Here is a 26,035-nt window from a genome sequence, read left to right on the forward strand (position 1 = left end):
ATTTGAGATCGAGGCTGGTTTGAAGATTACAGAAAAAAAAATGACATTTCCAAGTTGGCATTTTCAAATCAACTTCTCTTCAAGACAGGTCGCAACGCTTAATCTACTTCTCTCTTTCACTCTTTCTCTCTCTCTCTCTCTTCCACTCTCTCTCACTCACATCACACACACACACACACACACACACACACACACACACACACACACACACATATGTACATTTATATATATATGTGTGTGTGTGTATTTCATTTAATCGCATGAATTAATATAAGAAGATATAATTTTATGCGTACATTTTCAGCATTTACTTCAAGAGCGCTCAATGCATAGGTAGAGCTAGATATTTAAGCTACACAGAATATTCCGCGCTTTATCCTCGTGAAAATTCGTATATATATATATATATATATATATATATATATATATATATATATATATATATATAGTCCACTCCTACGAAAAACTAACTGATCGTTAAGAATTTTAGAACACAGTTACAAGGCACAAGGAGTCTAAGTATGGGACATATTTAGTTTAATTGAATTGTATGTAAAGGTAAGTGGGGAGAAAACCTTTCGTTAAAATTAAAATATCTCCGATTTTTGCGGAGTTTAAGAGGAAAAGTAATACATATTAAAAATTTCCTATTTATTTGTAGCATTCTATTAGATTTCAACGGGGAAACCTCCCATTTGGAAATTCAAATATGTCAGATACACATTGAATTTGATCCATTATATCTTGAATAGAATTTTTGTAAGGGTGGTGCAAATCTGTTTTGTTCGGGGAATAGGGGAAGTAATTTTACTTACAAAATTTTACTTGGAGAAAAATCGCCATAACGAACCATAGGTGTAAACATAACGAACATAGGTGTAAAAATAACGAACTATAAGTGTAAACATAACGAACCATGGGTGTAAAAATAACGAACTATATGTGTACACATAACGAACCATAGGCAAAAAATAACGAACCATAAGTGTAAACATAACGAACCATAAGTGTAAACATAACGAACCATAAGTGTAAACATAACGAACTATAAGTGTAAACATAACAGACCATAGGTGTAAACATAACGAACCATAGGTGTAAAAATAACGAACCATAGGTGTAAACATAACGAACTATAAGTGTAAGCATAACGAACTATGAGTGTAAACATAACGAACCATAGGCGAAAACATAACGAACCATAAGTGTAAACATAACGAACAATAAGTGTAAACATAACGAACTATAAGTGTAAACATAACAAACCATAGGTGTAAACATAACGAACCATAGGTGTAAACATAACGAACTATGGGTGTAAACATAACGAACTATAAGTGTAAACATAACGAACTATAAATGTAAACATAACAAACCATAGGTGTAAACATAACGAACTATAAGTGTAAATATAACGAGCCATAGGTGTAAATAGAACGAACTATAACTGTAAAATAACGAACTATAGGCGTAAACATAACGAACCATAGATGTAAAATAACGAACTATAGGTGTGAACATAACGAACTATAAGCGTAAACATAACGAACTATAAGCGTAAACATAACGAACTATAGGTGTAAACATAACGAACCATAGGTGTAAACATAACGAACCATAGGTGTAAACATAACGAACTATGGGTGTAAACATAACGAACTATAAGTGTAAACATAACGAACCATGGGTGTAAATATAACGAACTATAAGTGTAAACATAACGAACCATAGGTGTAAATATAACGAACTATAAGTGTAAACATTACGAACTATAGTTGTAAACATAACGAACCATAGGTGCAAACATAACGAACTATAAGCGGAAACATAACCAACTATAAGTGTAGACATAACGAACTATAAGTGTAAACATAACGAACTATAAGTGTAAACATAACGAACTATGGATGTAAACATAACGAACTGTAAGTGTAAACATAACGAACTATAAGTGTAAACATAACGAACTATAAGCGTATACATAACGAACTATAAGAGTAAACATAACGAACCATAAGTGTAAACATAACGAACTATAAGAGTAAACATAACGAACTATAAGCGTAAACATAACGAACTATAAGTGTAAACATAACGAACTATAAGCGTAAACATAACGAACTATAAGTGTAAACATAACGAACTATAAGTGTAAACATAACGAACTATGAGTGTAAACATAACGAACTATGAGTGTAAACATAACGAACTATGAATGTAAACATAACGAACTATAAGTGTAAACATAACGAACTATAAGTGTAAACATAACGAATTATAAGCGTAAACATAACGAATTATAAGTGTAAACATAACGAACTATAAGTGTAAACATAACGAACTATGAGTGTAAACATAACGAATTATGAGTGTAAACATAACGAACTATAAGTGTAAACATAACGAACTATGAGTGTAAACATAACGAACTATGAATGTAAACATAACGAACTATAAGTGTAAACATAACGAACTATAAGTGTAAACATAACGAATTATAAGCGTAAACATAACGAACTATAAGTGTAAACATAACGAACTATTAGTGTAAACATAACGGATCATAGGTGTAAACATAACAAACCATAGGTATAAACATAACGAACTATAAGTGTAAACATAACGAACTATATGTGTAAACATAACGAACTATAAGCGTAAACATAACGAATTATAAGTGTAAACATAACGAACTATAAGTGTAAACATAACGAATCATAGGTGTAAACATAATGAACCATAGGTGTAAGCATTTACCATGACTCTAATGCCGCCATTAAAATTGATCTTTGTTTCGGCTTCAAAAATCTAATATTGTAATAAGAACGAAATTTCAGGATCTCAACCCAAATCAGATTATCTTCATCATCAAATAACACATTCTGTTCGTTTTCTTTTACTGAGAAAATAAAAAAAAAACTTAATGTTATTCTTACTCGAACTTCGTATCACTCATTTATTTATATTTGTGCTACTTTATGGCTAGTCTGATTCCGACCATCTTAAAGTATATTGTTTACTTATGCTCGGTTGCGTTTTCCCTTTAGATCTTATTTGGCGTTTACTATGTATTGTAATAACAAAAGAATAATACTAGCGATGGCTAAAAAAAAAATCTACTTGCTAGAATTTGAAAAAGTTTTCATCCTTCATCTAATGATTAATTCATGATATACAACAGAGGAAACACAGAAAACAAATAAATCCAATAAGGGTATGGCACGATGACCTTCTCATGAAAATCAGATGCTATGGTATTACTGGACGAATACTTAACATCAGTAAATCCTTCTTAAATAAGAGACGATTCCAGGTTATCTTCAATGGTCGTACGTCTAAACAATATTATATAAATGCGGGTGTATCTCGGGGGTCGATTCTTGAGCCTTTATTATTGCTGATATTCATGACTTCTTTGATAAAATAGTCTCTGAGATGAGTATATTTGCTGACGACACCACGCTCTATAACATGCCCAAGGAGAAAACGAATGAACACATATCCAAGGCAATGGTGGAAACCCTAGACGAAGACCTCCAGTCCGTAGGGGAATGAGGTAAAAAATGGATGATAACGTTCAATGCTGCCAAGACAAAGCCCGTTTCCTTTAATAATTACAAGAAACTTTATCAACCACCAATAACTATGGCTAATGATATATTCTCTGAAAGTACTTCGTTCAAACTCCTCGGCTTAACGTTCACAGGGAACATGAGTTGGAACAGATACATTGAGAGCAATGCCAAGGTTGTTGTGAAGAAGGTGGACTCTCTCTATTGTGCTAGGAAAGTACTTACTCCTGAAAGTATCCTGTACCTCCACAAGGCCACCGTAAATTCACCCGACAACCCTGACAAGCAGCCAAGTCCCACACCTATACGGTAGTGATCCCTAGATGTAATAAAACCTTCTACTCTAATAGTTTCTTCCCCAGAACTGCTAGACTTTTGAATTCCCTTCGGGGTTTCTGCTTCCCCAACTGTACTGACACGCAGAAGTTCAAATGTAATGTGAACAGACATCTTTCTGCTCAACTCCCTACATAGTATCCCTGCAACTTATGTCCCTGATAGTAGCCATCATACATTAAAGGGGCACTGTGCCTTGTTTGGGATGAAAATGTAAAAAGAAAAAAAGTCGATATTATAGTTAAGCATCTTTAATTGGTCACTTATATGCTCTAAAACTCCTCGACAGAATTGCGCCATATTTGCCGAGAAGCATCCTTGAGGTGTCGGTGTGTCATAGGAGTAATTTTTTCTACAATTTCTGCAACCGAAATAGCTACTTATTGGTTACAATACTATTGGTAGTTATTGTTTCAAATTTGGCGTGAATCACGCTTGGAGGTCGATGTACCAAAGAGGTTACTCCTCCTCCTCCTCCTCCTCCTCCTCCTACTACTACTACTACTACTACTACTACTACTACTACTAATAATAATAATAATAATAAAATTATTATTATTATTATTATTATTATTATTACTGAACTAAGTCCTGAACTGTCGCAAGCAAAACTCATTGCTATTTCTAAATTTCTCGTAAACTAACTCTAAATATATTGATCTCTTCATTGTCCCAATCACTGTCACCTTGGATTAACAATCATATTTAGCTTTCTTTTGTACGCCTTAGTGAACAATTTCCTATATATGTGTTCTACTCATAAGCCTGTTTCCTCGTTTTTGTTATATTTTCCCTCTCTTTTGTTTCCTTACACTAGGGCGGAGGATGACGTCGATAGTATCTCATATTCAAAAAATGGGACAACCATTCACTGTTTTGAAGTTCTATTTCCAATCATACGGCGAAGCACCTTGGAAGTAGTATACTTACTTTAAGTTTAGTTATGTTTATTTTATGTTTTATATTGCTTGGAGGTTTTAAAGAAAATTGTCAATACAGTTAAAATACTGGAAAAATATTGTTTGAACGCCTTGTGTCCAAACATCTCTCCTACCGTATGATATGGACGGGTTCATTATGTGTTGATTGAGGCGACATAATTCATATGGGAGTGTCCAGGTGTCTGTTGTCTGTAATTTGACTACTTTTGCACCTGGTTCTGACCGTTACAGGACACCGCCTTTCTCTTAGAAAAAAAAAAAAGAAAAAGAAAAGGACAACCCTGCGTTAATCTTGTTATGTTAAAACTAGGTAATAGCAGAATTAGTCATTGAAAACAAAATATTTCAAACTTATTGTTAAATGATTAGGACGCACATGATAATTTCAAAGACAAATAATTAAGAACTTTATTAAATATTCGTTTATTTAATGTGTTTATTTCGCGATAAAAATGCTATTTCAAACTTAAATGTAAAAGGCTAACGAAAGTGGTATTTTAAAAAACTTTCAAACTTAAGCATGACAGCTCAAGGAAAATGATGTTTTAAACTTAAGCTTGGTATACAAACGAAAATGCTATTTCTGCCATCAACATAGCGTCGTATACATATTCTAGAACAGATTCCAGTCATCTGTCAATTCTATTACGGTATTTAAGTATAAATTAAGGTTTTAAAATAAAACACTTGGCATTAATCGATTCATTTTAATTAATGCCAGGCGTGAGAGATAAATTATCACATTAACGATAATCAGTAATGCCGTGAAATTGTATTTATAGATAAGTATATTTTATTATATATATATATATATATATATATATATATATATATATATATATATATATATATATATATATATATACAGTGATGATCATATTTATTGGCACGGCAAAATAAAAGTTAAATTTTGTCTAATAAATTCTAAAAAAGGGATTAAATTAAAGAAAATAACAAAGTATATTATGTATTTTTAACTGGCCTTTCCGATGCAGCAATCGGATTTTAGAAAAAATAAATAACAAAGGAACAACAAACATAATTGCAAAAAACCCTTGTTCAAAATTATTGGCACGGCTTTGTTTTTCTTTTAGTATCAGTATAATATCAATCAATTTCCGGTTTACGTGCTTTCTGAACTTTTTTATAGCCATATTATGCTTGTTTAACGCTAATTCAGTGAATAATTTTTTTCAGATAATTTTTAGATAGCGATTTATTTAAACTATTATAAGTGACTAAATTATAATTTTCAATCGCCATGGTTAAAACTAAGGAACACAGCGAAGACGTCAGGAAGCTTGTTGTAGCATGCCATACCAATGGGGAGGGCTATGATAAGATTTCAAAGAAGCTAAACCTTCCCAAATCCACTGTTAGAGCCATAATAAACAAGTTCAAATCGCAAGGCCACGTTATGAGTTTAGAGGGTAGAGGGAGAAAAAGGATTCTTTCCCCAAGAGATGAACGGAAAATTGTTCGACAAGTAAAACAAAACCCAAGGATCTCTGTTGGGGAGATTGCTGATGAACAGAGCACCTCTGGAGTGAATGTATCTCGACATACAGTTGGTAGAGTTTTGAAGAGAGCTGGTTTAAAAGCATGTCGTCCGAGAAAGACTCCCTTATTGAAGCCTATGCACCTGAAAGCAAGGCTAGCCTTTGCAAAACGTCATATTGATAAAGATGTTGCATTCTGGAAACGTGTTCTATGGACTGACGAAACGAAAATAGAGTTATTTGGCCATAATAAAGTGTCTTATATTTACAGAAAATCTGGCGAAGCTTTCCTGCCTAAGAACACCATACCCACAGTGAAGCACGGTGGAGGCAGTTTGATGTTTTGGGGATCCTTCGCTGCCTCTGAACCAGGGCGACTTGTTAAGGTCACAGGTAGCATAAAAAAGGAAAATTATGTTAAAATATTGGATGAAAACCTGAAAGACTCTGCTAAAGAGCTCTCACTTGGTCGTCGTTGGTGGTTCATGCAAGATAATGACCCAAAGCATTCGGCTAAACTGACTAAGAAATGGCTTGAGGACAATCATATTAATGTTTTGGAGTGGCCATCACAAAGCCCAGACCTTAATCCAATTGAAAATTTATGGAGAACATTAAAATTGAGGGTAATGCAAAGGAAGCCTAAGAATCTTATTCAATTGGAGGATTATTGTCAGGAAGAGTGGGCTAAAATTACTACTGAAGAGTGCAACAACTTGGTTGTAAACTATGAAAAGCGACTGAGGAAGGTAATCAAGGCCAAAGGCTATACAATTGATTATTAAATAAATCGTGCCAATAATTTTGAACAAGGGTTTTTTGCAATTATGTTTGTTGTTCCTTTGTTATTTATTTTTTCTAAAATCCGATTGCTGCATCGGAAAGTCCAGTTAAAAATACATAATATACTTTGTTATTTTCTTTAATTTAATCCCTTTTTTTAGAATTTATTAGACAAAATTTAACTTTTATTTTACCGTGCCAATAAATATGATCATCACTGTATATATATATATATATATATATATATATATATATATATATATATATATAATTTCACATACATTGAATACACCCCTCACATTTCTTCAAATAAGTATATCTCTTCATGGGAAAACACTAAAAAATGATTTTTTTTGACACAATAAAAAGTAGTCTGTCTGCAGCATATATAACAGAGTTAATTGATTTTCCCCTCAAAATAACTCAAAATATAGCCATTAAGAGCTAAATCCCTGGCAACAAAAGTGAGTACACCTCTAAGAAACTACACCCCTAAAATGTGAGTACAATCCTAAAAACTACACACCAAATATCTAAATCAGTAAAGCAGTGGTTGTCTTGGATGTGTGCTTTAGATCATTGTCATGCTGGAACACTGCTCTGCAACCCAGTTTCTGGAAGGAGGAGATCATGCTCTGCTGCATTATTTGGCAGTAAATTTTGGAGTTCCTGTTTCCCTCAATGAAATGTAACTCTCCAATACCTACAGCATTCATACAGCCCAGACCATGACATTTCCACCACCATGCTTGACTGTAGGTATGACACACTTATCTTTGTATTCCTCACCTGGTCGCTGCCACACATGCTTAGGGTCATCAGAATCAAACAAATTAAATTTCGTCCCACCAGACCATAAGACATGGTTCCAGTAATCTATAGACTTTGTTGACATGTCTTCAGCAAACTGTTTGCGGGCTTTCTTGTGTATTGCCTTCAGAAGAGGTTTCTGCCTAGGGTGACAGCAATGCACACCAATTTGATGTAGTGTGCGGTGTATGGTCTATAAAATAACAGGCTGAGCCCCGACCTCTTTAATCTCTGTAGCAATGCTAAAAGCACTCCTACACCGATCTACCAAATAAAGCATTTGGATGTGATGCTCAGCACGTGCGCTCAGCTTATTTGGACGACCTACCCGAAGCCTGTTCTGAGTGGACTCTGCTCTTTTAAAATGCTGGATGATCTTAGCCACTGTGCTGCAGACATTTAAGTGTGTACTTTTTAAGGATTGTACTCACTTTGGAGGGGTGTAGTTTCGTAGGGATGTACTCACTTTTGTTGCCAGGGATTTAGCTCTTAATAGCTATATTTTGAGTATTTTGAGGGTAAAATAAATTAACTCTGTTATATATGCAGCAGACAGACTACTTTTTATTGTGTCAAAAATTTATTTTTTTAGTGTTGTCCCATGAAGAGACATACTTAAATATTTGAAGAAATGCGAGGGGTATACTCACTTTTGTGATACACTGTATGTATATATATATATATATATATATATATATATATATATATATATATATATATATGTTATATATATATATATATATATATGTTATATATATATGCTATATATATATATGCTATATATATATGCTATATATATATATGCTGTATATATATATGGTATATATATATGGTATATATATATGCTGTATATATATATGCTGTATATATATATATGCTTTATATATATATGATGTATATATATATGCTGTATATATATATGCTATATATATATATGCTATATATATAAGCTCTATATATATGCTATATATATGCTATATATATATGCTATATATATGCTATATATATATGCTATATATATGCTATATATATGCTATATATATATGCTATATATATATATGCTATATATATATGTTATATATATATGCTATATATATGCTATATATATGCTATATATATGCTAAATATATATGCTATATATATATGCTATATATATGCTATATATATATGCTATATATATATGCTATATATATAGCATATATATATGCTATATATATGCTATATATATGCTATATATAGCATATATATATAGCATATATACATATAGCATATATATATATATAGCATATATATAGCATATATATAGCATATATATATGCTATATATATTCTATATATATGCTATATATATATGCTATATATATACATATGCTATATATATATGCTATATATATATAGCATATATATATGTGCTATATATATATGCTATATATGATTGTTGAGCTGGATTAAATCCGACGATATGAAATAAAATGGAGGTGGAAGGACCTGGATACTCAACGTTTCGCCCGATTTATGCGGGCTTCTTCAAGAGGGATGGTCATTGACCATCCCTCTTGAAGAAGCCCGCATAAATCGGGCGAAACGTTGAGTATCCAGGTCCTTCCACCTATATTTTATTTCATGCTATATATATATGATATATATATGATATATATATATATGCTATATATATATGCTATATATATACATGATATATATATATATATGCTATATATATATGCTATATATATGCTATATATATGCCATATATATATGCTATATATATGCTATATATATATAGCATATATATAGCATATATATATGCTATATATATGTATGCTATATATATATGCTATATATATGCTATATGTATGCCATATATATATATGCTATATATATGCTATATATGTATACTATATATATATGCTATATATATGCTATATATATGCTATATATATGCTATATATATATGCTATATATATGCTATATATATAGAATATATATATAGCATATATATATGCTATATATATGCTATATATATGCTATATATATGTATATGCTATATATATATGCTATATACATATATATGCTATATATATGCTATATACATATATATGCTATATATATGCTATATATATGCTATATATATGCTATATATATATGCTATATATATGCTATATATATATGTATATATATATATGTATATGTATGTTATATATAAATATATTCTATATATATATACTATCGAACACTAGTGGAGTCATTGCCATTATCATTGAGGGTGAATTGAATCTTGTCCTCAACTTTCATCAACCACGTTTCAAATGCATACATTTTCACACTGCATACACATCTTCTGTTGACAGTTGTGACACTCCGAACCTGACAGATTTGATATATTTTACTAATGGCTGTAATATATGCTCCAGGCCGAGTGCATATTTTTGGACATATTTGCACTTATTAAAATTCGCAATGAATCGGATCCCTCAAATAATTCCGAACCACATAGATAATCAACGAAAGAGAGGCTTTTTCAACCCAAATACCTTTGATAGCCTTTAGTTTATGTGTTGTTTTATTTTAATTAAATACGGGCAACATTATGACACCCACAGCAACATACATGGGTGTTAATACATTTCTTTATTGTTACATTTATGGAAAACAATCGTTTTTGTTTTGTAAAGAGGCTAAAAAGAGTGACGGCTGTTAAATTAATCGACAATTATGAAACAGACCATCTTGACACTACAGAATTCTACCCTCGAAGTAAAAAAGGTGAAATTCAATTTAAAAAATCTCGACCTTTCAAATATCAAATTAAGAAGAACGAGTCATATTAATTTTTTTTTTCTTGCCAATTTGCATATTTCGCGGTGAACATGCTATTTCAAATAAAAAACTTGATAGACAAAAACCAACTCTTAAGTCAATTCAACTAAAATGTTAGGATCATACCTATGTCTACTGTCACCATAAACACTCCTTTTCGCAAAGTTTAACTTTATAGTTTTTAAAATAATTGGTCGGTGCAAAAGTTTTTGCCGATTAAAAATTTCATTTTGTAAATGAAAAGCTGTATTTTTGAAATTATTTATTCATAATAATAACGACCTTTGCTCTCTATAACCTGACTCCCTCTGTTAACCAGCTTCTAAATACCTCGCTTGTAAAATTCTTGAGGTTTTGATGTGAAATATGAATCTAACTCTTGTTCAATCATCTCCCATGATGCTAACCCGACGGTCCATCTAAATGGTTTTGTAATCCTCGAAATAATGGGGAGCTTGGTTAGGAGAATATGAAAGGTGGGATAAGATTTCACAATGAAATTTACCGAGGAGATCTTTAGTCAGTAGTGCTGTGTAAGGACGAATATTTTCATAATGGAAGATGACTCTTTTGCTGTTGACAAAAGATGGTCGTTTTCGGGTCAAATTGTGTAGGATATTACAGAAAAATATGAATGATGCTTTAATAATCTGAAAGAAAAAGTTATAAATTAATCATGGTATGTTTGAATAATAAAAATATGCACGAAATAAATTACAATGGTTTAAAATGCGCCTTTTACAAACCAGCAAAATCTCTGCATCGATCTGTTGTTAAAATGTATTGAAAACAAATTTTAGCGTAACAGACTGATCGACAAAATAAGTCTTCTTAAACATGCGAAGACCGATCTAAAATGCTGCTTTCAAATAAAAAAAAAAACTGAGTCAAATTTAAAAAGATGAACATCAAATTTAAAAAGATGAACATCAAATTTAAGAAGATGAATATCAAATTCAAAAAGATGAACATCACATTTAAAAAGATGAACATCACATTTAAAAAGATGAACATCAAATTTGAAAACCCAGTATCAAAAATTGACAAAATGTGAATTTCAAATAAACATATTATTTGTACTCTGGACACTCATTTTTCAAATTTTAAGCTCAACTTCTTTAATTTGTTGAGGTTCAATAAAATTACATTTTTAAATTTAGCATTTTTAAAAATCTATTTCTTGCTTTTTTTAATTTGATATTCAACTTTATTTAAAATTTGTATAATTTAGTTTTACTTTTTAATTTGATGTTCACTTTTAAATTTGCAATTAAAATGGTCATTACTATTAAATTCAGCTTTTAATTTTGAATTCAGCTTTCGTTTAATTTGAAGTTGAATATTTTTAATTTGCTATTGAATTTTTAGGTTTAAATGGCGCAATCAATTTTATTTTGAAATTACATTTTTAATTGATTAAATTAATTCCGTTGTTTTAACTTGAAGTTGATATTATTTCATTCGAAGTTCAACTTTTTAAATTTAAGGTTAACATGGTGTAATAAAACTTCATTTTTTAAATTAAGTTTTTCTTAAAAATCTAATTTAACTTTTTAAATCATAACTTGATCTTTTTGTCTCCGTTAAACTTGATAAATAGTTACCAAACTTTCTCATATTCGAATTAGGAATTGATTTAATGTTAGGAGATCTGGTTGAATGGTCACACTTTTGGTGATAACTTTTGCTAATTGTAGACACTAACCAATCGGCCCTGTGTGTAGCCAATGAAGTCTCGCATCGTATATGAAAACCTTTCGGAATTTAAACTCCCGATGTTTGCAAATTTAATATATGGATCTGGTGGCCTTCGATTAGCAGTAAAAACTATGCAAAATTTCAACTTAATCAGATAAATAGTTTTTAATTGAGGAATACTTCATACAATATAGAAACGTAAGATAAAGATGAGGATGGGGGTATCCTTACATTGTCAGGCGGAGGTTTGCAGACTCACGACTGATCTGTCTTCTCTTTTAATCTAAAATTCATTTCTTTTTATTTGAGAGAGCAATTAAGTAAATGTTGCTATATAGAAAAAGAAATTCAGTAAATGTTGCTATATAAAAAAAGTAATTAAGTAAATATTGCTATAAGAAAAAACAAAATAAGGGGAAAAGAAATAAAACACGACTGAAAGGAAGACGTTAGGAAATTCGCCCGTTTGTTATGTTAATAAGAGTTGATTTATGACTATGTTTCCGTGTGATCAAGTCAGTGATTAGCACATTTCTTTGTTTGCCTTTTCTTTGGAATTACAAAACTATATCTGCATAATAGACATTTCAACATCCGGTCGACTTTGGTGGGTGGAGACACGGGACGCCCAAATGACAAATTAACGCCATAATATCAACCACAATGCAGGCTACAATGTGCCGTAATATGAACGCCGCAGGCATGAGACGTGGCGTCGAAATGTAATTACAAACGAATGCAGGGCAAATATTACACCGTTTCCGCCTTTCATATCAATAATTAATAAGTAAGCAATGGAACGCACTGTGTGAGTGTGTGGTTTTCTACACAGGTCAAATACTCAGTGACGGATTATCGCATAGACTAGAATAGGCTAAAACAACTAAGGCTTGGGCGAAAGGGTTATGTACTTTGGGGGTCGGTTTATTGAATGAGCATTTTCATAAACTGAACGTTTGTATATAGTAATGAGTAATCACTTATCAAGTACAAAAGTCATTTGAAGACATTAGTTTGGGAGATGGATAGATTGGCAGTTAAATGATGAAGAATATTATGAGAGGACTGAAAATGATGAATGGAATTTACAAAGTGTGATTATTTATGAGAACAGTTTATGTCAATTATTTGTTGACATTGAATTCGAAGACGACCATGTTGTAATCCGCAAGGAAGCCATATTATGAGAACGCTTTCCTCAGATCGGAAATTATTGGAAAGAAACTTTATTCATGAAATTTCTCATTCTGGCTCTAGATAAACAGAAGAATAAAGAAAGGTTCTTTGCAGTTGTGGTAGGAAGACGATTTCTGTCTGTGAAATGATATTGATATGACCAACTCATCTTTACTTTTATTGTTTTATCTGCTAATTTGTTTTGCAATAAACATTGTGTAATTGCTCCGTGTGTCTGTGTATTTCTCGTACCAACGTACTTTGATAATCACACATTATTTTTATTTAGTTTCTTTTTTTTTTTCTTTTTTGGTTATTAATCGAATATTTATTTGAAGCAAAAATACAATTGTATGAAGTACGAAAGCAAATTTTTTTAGCAGATCTTTACGTATTTCAAAGATTGAAATCTTTTTAGAAATGGACTAAACCGTGATCTCACTTTCGACACAAGAGATGCTGCGAGTCTATCTCTGGTCTATCGTTATTTTCATGGCAGGTGCTCGACTGAGCTTCTCTCTATGCCCTCCCCTGAAAACGTTCATAATAAACACTCGTTTAGCTACAACAACTGCCAACAATTTCCATTAATCTTTATCTGTGCCGAAAACTAAGCGAAAATTCCACGAGTAAATTTTCGTTCCTAGAACCACCCACCTATGATTATAAACGAGAGTTTAATGGTTCTCTTGTTAGCAGTGAATTTCAAACTAACAGAAAGCACTAAAATAGTGTAACTTCGCATGATTGATAGACTCAAGTGGGAGGCCAATTTCGCTTCACTACCAGAAGAGATGTTGCGAGTCTATCTCTCCTCCATCGTTATTTTCGTGGCTTGTGCTCGACTGAGCTTCTATCTATGCCCTCCCCATAGAACATTCGCAACAAATACCAGTCTAGCTTTTTCCTTTACTTTCTATCTGTGCTTAAAACAAAACGAAAATTCCATGAACAAAGTTTCTTTCCTAGAACTACCCGTCTGTGAAACACCATACCGCTTCCCAGCTGACTACAACATGGCCGTTCTTAATTTTAATGCAAACAAGTTTTGCTGATCCGTTCTCTTAAATAATCAATTTCTCCCTTATTCTACTATTACCGATCATTACGGTGTTGTTTCATTGGTCATCTGATACTCATTAAACTTTATCCTCCATTAGCATTTGGGCCTAGATAAGCGATGTGACCCTTAATAAAAATGCAGATAAAAGTCTAAAATAGTGAGACCCACGACAATATCGTCAGTTTATAGAGATTTAGGTATCTAAACTTGTCTGTCCTTCTTAGGGTACTAAAAAATAACCACGGTATTTTGTTCCACAAATAAAATGTTATAGGAAAGAAACTTTGCTCATGGAAGTTCCGTTCGATTTTTCGTATAGAAAAGGAGAAAGAAAAGTTCTTTGTTGTGGTTGTAGCTAGGCAAGTTGTTTCTGCGAATGTTTCTCGGCTGGGTTGTGTGTGTGTGTGTGTGTGTGTGTGTGTGTGTGTGTGTGTGTGTGTGTGTGTGAGTGTGTGTGTGCCAGAATTTAAACTTTATCGAACATCTAGCATGAATATAACGGAAAAAGGAAAATAAATAGGAAGAGGCTAGCAACATCTCTTCTGTGCGAAAAAAGTTGCAGTGAAGAAGAGACTACTAGATCATCATCATCATCATCATCATCATCATCATCACCACCACCACGACCACCACCACCACCACCACCCTAGTCAGTAGACGATATCCAAGTCAGAGCATAGTGCCTATTTGTATGTAGCCATTCTTCAATCATGCAACAGAAGAGTTCGTCATCCGCTGTACCACACTAGTCGGTCTATAATGATCGCACAACTGGAATAGAGTGGCCTTACGGTTAGAATAAAACTCCTTTACAGGCGGCATGTGTGTGTGTGAATCGTTTAATTGTGTTTATAAATAAATAAATAAATAAATAACGAAATCGAATCAATACAATCAATACATCCATGACGTAACAATATTTGAGCGCCTAAAAAAAAAAAAAAAAAATACACCGCGGTATATTGGCCGAAAGGTCAATCAGTGTGAAGCGATTAAAATGATATCAAGCCATTACGTTTGTTCAAGTGTAAAATATAGTGACAATATTTGTTCTTTACCTCGATGTCGATCTGAGCGAAATAACACTAGGACTAAACAATACTCACTGGCAATAATCGGTGGTATCACCTGGAGTTTCAGGGACAACAAATCTCCCCAGATGTTCAATACTGCTCAGTTTTTTCGATAAACATTGCAAACGATTTTTCATTATCACAGCAGCCGCCTACCATTCATTTTTTGCTGACAATGACTATTGGTCTTCTTGGCTATTTGGCATCACTCTTTTTTTTTTAGGAGGGGGCGGTGATGGGGCAATGGGAGGGAGGGGAAGGGATAGAGAACTTATAAATATGCAGCTTCAATGTTCTTGGTTCCATGTAATGCTTCTTCATGTTTTGCCTCTCCAGTAGTTTGTCTGGCCCGCGCAAGTGACTTATGTGGATTAATCTCCGCGTTCAAGGGGTTTCCTTAATATTTCAGTTGTTTTCATTATTTTTATTTGTTGTATCTTTCCAGCCGTTATTATTATTATTATTATTATTATTATTATTATTATTAGCATTTCAGCCCGGTGTTGCCAGGGTGTTTAGAGGTGTATGTTGAGCAAAAAAAAAAGTGGAAGTAGGAAGATAGGCTCGAACCCGTACCGCGAAGGAAAAAAAGAAACGGGGAAAAAACTGACGTCTTTGATGTTACGACCACCGCCAAACCGGAAGTGACACAGGTTTAAATTAAGGCTAGACAATCGAAAGGAGAGGATGAGTTTCATATATATCTGCGAAAAGGCGACCCCCTCTGTAGAAAAGTGCCCAGTTTAAGGTGAAGATATTAATGTTTTAGCCAATTTTTCGATATTTGTCGTCTAAAAGGTCGAACTTCAAAACGATACTGATCTTGTAAAAATCTGTCGAAAGTTTTAGGCAGACATGCAAACATATATACATACATTTATAGATTGGTAACTAAAAATTTTCGACCCAAACCGATTAAAAAGCTTGTTTTATCTCTGAATAAACTTTATGTAAAATTTCAAATGTTCAGACCAGAAATTGTCTGAGTAATTTGGTAGAGACCGCAGAAGTCAAATTTTTTTTTTAAATTTTGACCCCTATTATGACCCTTTAAAATTTGTTGTTTTGGACTCAAATAAAGTTATTAAGTTAGATCCATGTCCAAGGAATCTATATCTAAAATTTCAAGTGTTTAGACCATAAATTGTCGGAGGAGTTTGGTAGAGTTCTCAAAGGTCAAATCGTTGAACTTTAACCCCTTAAAAGCCAAATTTCTGGCCGAAAACGGATAACAAAGATTTTTCCAAATCTCAGTACCCTGTATATCAAATTTCGAGTCTGTAGACTAAAAATTGACAGAGTTATTGCGTAGGAAAATGTACACACACACATTCACTTTTATATATACTAGCATTTCAGCCCGGCGTTACCTGGGTGTTTGGAGGTGTGTGTTGAGCAAAAAAAGCGGTCAATTTTTTTTTTAAATTTGACCCCTATTAGGACCCTTTAAAAGTTATTGTTTTTGGGGTCAAATCAAGTTATTCAGTTAGATCATGTCCAAGGAACCTATATCTAAAATTACAAGTGTTTAGACCCAAAATTGTCAGAGGAGTTTGGTAGAGTCCTCAAAGGTCAAATCGTTGAACTTTGACCCCTTAAAAGCCAAATTTCTAGCCGAAAACGGATTACTAAGATTTTCTCAAATCTCAGCACCCTGTATATCAAATTTCGAGTCTGTAGACTGAAAATTAACAGAGTTATTGCGTAGGAAAATGTACACAGATACACACACACAGACACGTTCACTTTTATATATATAATAGATAATAGATTTTTATTATTATTTTAAGTAGTTTTAGTAGAAGTAGTAGCATCTAGTAGGATGTCTCACACTAGTAGTTATCGATGATTTTTTTCCTAACAATAACAGGTTGACTTTCTTTGGGGTCTGAGTGACAGAACGTTTACTCAAATGTGTTCTCACACAAACCTTTTACTAATGATTTAATGTTGATAGCGGCAGGCAGTTTCCTAAGAATCTGAGTGACAATAATCCTCTTTAATATTCTAATAATTCTATTCACTATTCTATATTAGTCGAGGTCAGTATGGTGCTATTTCTTTTCACCTGCGTAATATCAGCTCCGTTATGCTATTTTTACAACATCTCTCGGTTTATCTGTGTCAGAGTTTGTATGGTGCGAACTGTTTCTCTGGTTCCAATTTCGTTTAGTTTTTTTTTTTCAATTGTTTCGGGACTTTCCTAGTGCTCCTGATATTATTGGTATTACCATAGTGTTCTGCACGTAGTGTGAATTCCACTATTTGGCAGTTTTTACCCCTTGAAGTCTTTTATCATACTCAATTTTCATTATTTCCATACTGCGTTTCGTTTCCTTATATTTTCTTCGATTTGTTTCTATACAACTGGTTTCTTTTTTTAAAGTGTAGTCATTTGCACAATTCCCAGTGACCTACCTCCGCATTACAGCCAAGTCTATTTTCTGTCCCTTTCAGCTAGTTTATGTTCACTTATGGCGTATCTTTGTCCGTGGCTGCTTTCATTGGCCCTGTCTATTTTGAATAGTATGTACTTTATTCTGATTACATGTTTTAGTATGATGCCAGTAGAGATTCCGTTTCTCTTTTCAGGTGCCCTTTTCCGCATGATCTCGCATATCCCAGTTGATTCGATAGCTTGCTCTACCAGAATGTCCATATATTTATAATTACCGTATTCGTAAAATGCTCTTATTACTTATTCGTTTGGTCACTTTATGCTTTCCGTTGTTTCGGGGTTTCATTCTTCATCTTTTGAAATGTATACATTTTTCTATCTCAAATTCCATTCTTCATCTTTTGAAATGTGTACATTTTTCTATCTCAAATTCCATTCTTCATCTTGTGAAATGTGTACATTTTTCTATCTCAAATTTCATTCTTCATCTTTTGAAATGTGTACATTTTTCTATCTCAAATTCCATTCTTCATCTTGTGAAACGTGTATATTTTTCTATCTCAAATTCCATTCTTCATCTTGTGAAATGTGTACATTTTTCTATCTCAAATTCCATTCTTCATCTTGTGAAATGTGTACATTTTTCTATCTCAAATTCCATTCTTCATCTTTTGAAATGTGTACATTTTTCTATCTCAAATTCCATTCTTCATCTTGTGAAATGTGTACATTTTTCTATCTCAAATTCCATTCTTCACCTTGTGAAATGTGTACATTTTTCTATCTCAAATTCCATTCTTCATCTTGTGAAATGTGTACATTTTTCTATATCAAATTCCATTCTTCATCTTGTGAAATGTGTACATTTTTCTATCTCAAATTCCATTCTTCATCTTGTGAAATGTGTACATTTTTCTATCTCAAATTCCATTCTTCATCTTGTGATATGTGTACATTTTTCTATCTCAAATTCCATTCTTCATCTTGTGAAATGTGTACATTTTTCTATATCAAATTCCATTCTTCATCTTGTGAAATGTGTACATTTTTCTATCTCAAATTCCATTCTTCATCTTGTGAAATGTGTACATTTTTCTATCTCAAATTCCATTCTTCATCTTGTGAAATGTGTACATTTTTCTATCTCAAATTCCATTCTTCATCTTGTAAAATGTGTACATTTTTCTGTCTCAAATTCCATTCTTCATCTTGTGAAATGTGTACATTTTTCTATATCAAATTCCATTCTTCATCTTGTGAAATGTGTACATTTTTCTATCTCAAATTCCATTCTTCATCTTGTGAAATGTGTACATTTTTCTATCTCAAATTCCATTCTTCATCTTGTGAAATGTGTACATTTTTCTATCTCAAATTCCATTCTTCATCTTGTGAAATGTGTACATTTTTCTATCTCAAATTCCATTCTTCATCTTGTGAAATGTGTACATTTTTCTATCTCAAATTCCATTCTTCATCTTGTGAAATGTGTACATTTTTCTATCTCAAATTCCATTCTTCATCTTTTGAAATGTGTACATTTTTCTATCTCAAATTCCATTCTTCATCTTGTGAAATGTGTACATTTTTCTATCTCAAATTCCATTCTTCATCTTTTGAAATGTGTACATTTTTCTATCTCAAATTCCATTCTTCATCTTGTGAAATGTGTACATTTTTCTCTATCAAATTCCATTCTTCATCTTGTGATATGTGTACATTTTTCTATCTCAAATTCCATTCTTCATCTTGTGAAATGTGTACATTTTTCTATCTCAAATTCCATTCTTCATCTTGTGAAATGTGTACATTTTTCTATATCAAATTCCATTCTTCATCTTGTGAAATGTGTACATTTTTCTATCTCAAATTCCATTCTTCATCTTGTGAAATGTGTACATTTTTCTATCTCAAATTCCATTCTTCATCTTGTGAAATGTGTACATTTTTCTATCTCAAATTCCATTCTTCATCTTGTGAAATGTGTACATTTTTCTATCTCAAATTCCATTCTTCCTCTTGTGAAATGTGTACATTTTTCTATATCAAATTCCATTCTTCATCTTGTGAAATGTGTACATTTTTCTATCTCAAATTCCATTCTTCATCTTGTGAAATGTGTACATTTTTCTATCTCAAATTCCATTCTTCATCTTTTGAAATGTGTACATTTTTCTATCTTCATATCGTTGTATGTTTTTTTTGCGTTCCTATTTGCTTTTTTGTTTGTTGCAATTATTTTCATAGATTATTTTTTTTCGTTTGCATTTTTTTTATTTGTGATACGTTCCTTGGGTGTTAGTAGTTTAGTTGATTTCCTCCGAAGAATATGTTTCTATAGACTATCAAATTCACAAGTGGTCCTCGGTCGTAAATGTATCCCTGTCAGGCGAGATTATTTCGCCACATTTGTTTTTGCAGATTATTTTGCAAGAAAGTATCGCTATCTTCCTACATACAGAGCCTCGTATTTTTAAATGGTGACTCATCTGGTACTGACCAGGCCCAACTTCAATTAACTTTGGTAATCTCAGGAGAACCGGCATATCAACAGGATTATGTTGTGGTATCCTGAGTATCTAGGTGAGTTGCATTAACGCCATGACAAAATGTAGTAGAGAGGAGAATCTCCATGAAAAATACCTCTCTATATTCTTCTCCCTATCGATTATCATTCAAGAATTCATTTTTCCATTGCTTTCTGCATAAAGTCGACCATTTTGTCTGACGTTTTCAAATTACTACTACTACTACTAGTAGTAGTAGTAGTAGTAGTAGTAGTACTTACTTGAAGTTAGCACACGGGATGTTCCCAGTGACCTTTCTCGGGCGTCTGGATAACTGAGCCAGTATCCTGACGTACTTCAGTAGACTGTTTCATTCCAGTTTTACTGCGACAGTCACCCCTTATACACACTAGACTTGATTCGGATTCGGCGTCATTATGACTGTATCAACCGTGGGAACAAATCACAAAAGACTGACACTATTCACGAGTCCCCTTTTCTTTTTTTACGTGCATTAATAAAAGTGATCCATTATGTTTTGTTTTTTCTGGATTAAAATGGTGGGAATAGAGGGGGACCACCTGAATCAAATTGTCTTTTCACTACATTTCATAAATGTCTTTTGTAATTAGATTATGCCGGACTTTACGTTTTATGATGATCGCATTGTAACGTTTACCGCCTGTGCTGTTAAATCACTCTTAAAAAAAAAAAAAATCTTAGTGGAAAGAGCCGAATAGATATTTACAGAAACACAAAGCTAAAAGCCCCAAACCCGTGATTCTGATGAAAAGTCAAATGAAAAGAGAAAAAGAAAAAGGTACTCACGGCTGGAAGTGTCCGATTGAAGGAACTTTAGATCTTATCGGACTCAGTGACCTATGATCGCGAGGGACCATCACGGTTGCAACGCGTACCCGACATCGGTTATATATAAAAGACTCTGTGACTGTCAGGAGTCAATACCTATCAAGTCATAATTAGTGCTTGTGACGAAGGATTTATTCATACTTGAAGCCAACCACTTCCTGTGACGGCACGGACAATGTCATTATTAGACGAAGCAACGCATAAAGGCTGAGTATGCAGTTATTTTCTTTAATCTCAGTTGGTTGGTTGGGGTTTTTTTTACGACATATCAACCATTTTCAGGTTATTTAATGCCGAATCCAGTGATTTTGAAGAGAAATTTTAATAGAATATATGTTTTTTTTTTCAAGTCGGTTTCTATTTAACCCATAGTTGGGACCCTAACAGGTACTATCACTCCGGGTCAGAGTGGACCTGGGAGCAATGGCAATTAAGGGGTGGATCCACACTCCCCAAAGCCCGCAAGCTGGGGCCTAACCATCGGATATAGTTTAAAGTCATATCCAAGACGTTTAATCTCAGGAAAATTAAATAGTGAAGTGTGTGTACGACATTGAACTTTTAATGGCACAATACTGAAAACTAATTATATTGAAATAGCTGTACCCATTAACCCTGTTCAATTACCATCAAATGTAAAAACCAAGAGAATACAATTATAAAAGATTTACGAATTGTAGTAAAAAATAATTGTATTCAAATGTTTGGATTTTAAATCATTCTAATGTCGGATGATAAATTAATCAACCTGCTATCGACCATACTTAAGTGACGTTATACAGCTGACAAATCATTTCTGCACTTATGTGCACAGAATCATATTTATCTCAAGTAATTTTGTTCCGCTATCAATTGATGAATGAGTCAAGAATGCGATGTAAAACCTAAAAATCAGACTTGTTTTGCTTACAAAATGACAATTTATAATCTTGTATACACGTTAGTAATTAAGTAATGCAAAAAATGCCATTTTTCCCCGCACTTTATTGACATGAAAACACTCGGTCATATAGAAGTCACGTGGTATCATGTTTACAGCGTATCATTCGTATTATTTGGATTCTTCGGACTACTATTCTCATAACTACAGTACTGTATCTAGAGTACTTTATAAAATTCGGTTGTAAAAGTTACACTCATTTTCAGGTTGAAAGTTTAATCCTCAGTGTTGGTTACACTTTAAATACAATTGTGATTTGCTTAGGACTTCTACCCGTGCATGGCTGACGGAACGAGAGCGTTCTATTCCTGCGGATTAAATAAAGATTTTCGTTCGAATTGCGTGCAGATTTCCGAGTTCTACAGAAAGGTTCCTGAGTTTAAAAAGATATACCTGAATCAAGTTGGAGATTACATCGAAAATAACACTGAAGATGAGAACAGAAGTCCGAAGAAGCTAAATAATACCAATCAATCCTAATCTCTAAAATTTAAAAACGTAATACATCGTATGATATTCACCTCGTAAAATATTTACGTACTATAATATTCATGCCGTATTATATTTAAATCGTATTATATTTAAATCGTATCATATTTACGTCGTATCATATTTACATCGTATCATATTTACATCGTATCATATTTACGTCGTATATCATATCACAGTCACGTCGTATCATATTCACATCATATATTCACATGATATTATATTCACGTATTCTCATATTCACGTATTCTTATATTCACGTATTCTCATATTCACATATTCTCATATTCACGTCGTGTCATATTTACATTGTATTATATTCACGTCGTATCATATTCACGTTAGAAATTAAATATTATTTTTTAACACAAATAGGTGACAAAGGTAAATTAAAATAAATTCTTTTTTAATAATGTCCCAATCGTATTTCATGTAAACTATTTTGTGTATATTGCCAAACATCATTATAATTTTGTATCAGATAGAAATGCAATCTCGCAAGGAAGAAAACTATTTAATAACGACCAAAAATATTAGAAAAATGAAATTAACTTCGTTAAATCAAAGTTTGATAATTTTCTAAGAGCAAGCCTGTTTTTTTTTGTTTTTTTTACATGGAAGTCACCACTTATCAAGGCCCGGAGGCCACTCGGGGATAAGAGTTATTTCGTGTACAGTAATCAATGAGACAATATCGTAGAAATCTTTAGTAATGGAGATCTAATAAAGTGTCTTACTTAAGGGGGCAGTTCATCAGGAATTTGTTTATGTTGGACTTGAAGATATCCAAGTTGTAGTCAGGTGGGAAACAGGCAAACGGAAGAGAGTTCCACAGGCGTGCACTTCTAAGAAAGAAGCTTTATTCATGGAATCTACGTTTTGATTTAGACACAGATAAAGAATGGGGAAAATTACTGACAGTGGTTTCAACTAGACGGGTGTTTTTCGTGAAAGATTGGCAAGGGGTGACCAGAGATTGGAGCTCAGACGAGTACTTGCCATGGAAATAACGATAAAACAACGACAGGCTCGCAACGTCTCTTCTGCGGGAGAGAGGTTACAGGGAAGAGAAAAGGGCATCCCCTACTAGGCTACGAAATCTACTTTGTACTCTGTCAAGGCAGGATAGGTTGTTTTTAGCAGCTCCTGCTCAGATATGGCAACAGTACTCCATCCTTGGACGTACTTGGCTTTGATATAGATAGATAATTGCATCAGCAGTGAGATATCTACTGGAGCGGTAGAAGGATCCCACCATTTTTCCAGCAACCTTGGCAACAGATTTGATTTACGTGTTCCATTTCAGATCAAGAGTAAAGATCAATCCAAGAAGCTTGTCAAAACATGGAGCCTCCCATAGACGAGAGCCATCCATTTCAATTGATGCCAGATGGGGATCAGAGCGTTGATGATGTAAAGATAGAAGCTTGGTTTTAGATGCATTAAAAGTAACCACCCACCTCTTTCCCCACTGTACCACGCGCTCAAGATCAGAGGAGAGAGAATCAGAGAGAACTTTGTCATTTACGGCCTTTGATGTGTTGCCATAGATGGTCGTGTCATTAGCATAGATGTCAACGAATGATTTAAGTATGTGTTTTGGGAGATCATTGATGTAGATCAGGAAGAGAGTTGGGCTCAGGATGAAACCATGAGGGACTCCAGCATTAATACTGTGGGCTTCTGATTTCTGCCCAACAACCACTATCCTTATGAGCCTATAAGAGAGAAATGGTTTAATAATTGAGAAAACATTTCGAGTTATACCGTAGCTGGAAATCTTGTGCAGTAGGCCTTTATGCTATACCTTATCGAAGTCCTTTGATATGCCGAGAGCAATTGCCCTAGAAAGAAAGCCTTTGTAGAGAGATTCACTAATCCTATGAGATATAACCGTTAGCACATCTGCTGTAGATCTAGCAGAACAGAAACCATATTACATGTCACTAAGAAGGTTATTTCTGCTGAGGTGATTGACTACTTCTTTATTCAATATGGATTCCAGCAACTTACTCATGACACACAGGAGACTTATTGGTCTGTACTGAGAGGGAGATGACCTGTCACCTGAATTCTTAAACACATGGCATACTGATGAGGTTTTCCAGGGTGTTGGGAAGCAATTCTCCTTAAGATAACGCTTAACCTCGACGTAAAGAAATCCATAAAATCAACTTTTTAAACAAAATTATAGTTCAAGTTAATTACACTAAAACCACGTTCAAAATGAATGAAAGTGATTATGCTTCACCAGTGTTCGTACTCGCTATCGAGATTTATTTCCAAAGTATTCATATAAAATAATGGAATTGCATCAATGTTTTTTTATATATAAATTATTATTATCATTCATGATGACTTAAAGAAAAAAAAATGCTAACCGTTGAAATCTTATTATAGTCGAGCATTTCTTTCTGAATTTATTGCATTCGGTGGACTAAGTCTGAGGTGCTTGCCATTTGCTCTTTCGCTTTCCCTCATAACTTAAAAGTGGTTTCGCCCGGAGGTTAGAAAAGGGTGTGTTTTATTCGTTAGTGTGTGTATTATCACGTGATATATATAGCCGCACTAATCAGTTGTGATACAGCGAAACACTACTGTATATAGATAACTACGCACACACACACACACACACACACACACACACACACACACACACACACACACACATATATATATATATATATATATATATATATATATATATGTATATATAATTATTTTTATAATTACAGACACTAGTTTTTTATGCTTTCACAATCAGCGCAGTAAATGACGATTATCGCTGCTCGAAGGATTCGAACCCCGCCACGGCACCACCTTTGACTAAATTAGAGCCACTATCATCTGCTACAGGAATTAAGGGAATTTCCATGTTTATAAAGCCAAATACAGGCATAACGTTATTAGACGCACATGCCCAGCTGATATCCTTTTATTTCCCTGACAGTGCTCAACTTTTAAGAACTTTATACATTTATAGAGAGATTTTTTTCTCGATCTGACATTGATATTAAAAGCCTACTTTTTCTAATCAAAAATTATTAAAACGAAGTTCTTAATA

General features: G+C 33.1%; 1 protein-coding gene across 5 annotated transcripts in view; it reads left to right on the top strand.

Moving 5' to 3' along the window:
• The window catches only part of LOC145248057 (uncharacterized), a 414,772-nt gene that overhangs the window by 310,657 nt on the left and 78,080 nt on the right, over window positions 1-26,035 (top strand). The gene's annotated exons all lie outside the window — the stretch shown is intronic.

Source organism: Euprymna scolopes, chromosome 26, assembly GCF_053919585.1.
Source record: "Euprymna scolopes isolate OS-2025 chromosome 26, ASM5391958v1, whole genome shotgun sequence".
Classification (NCBI taxonomy): domain Eukaryota; kingdom Metazoa; phylum Mollusca; class Cephalopoda; order Sepiida; family Sepiolidae; genus Euprymna; species Euprymna scolopes.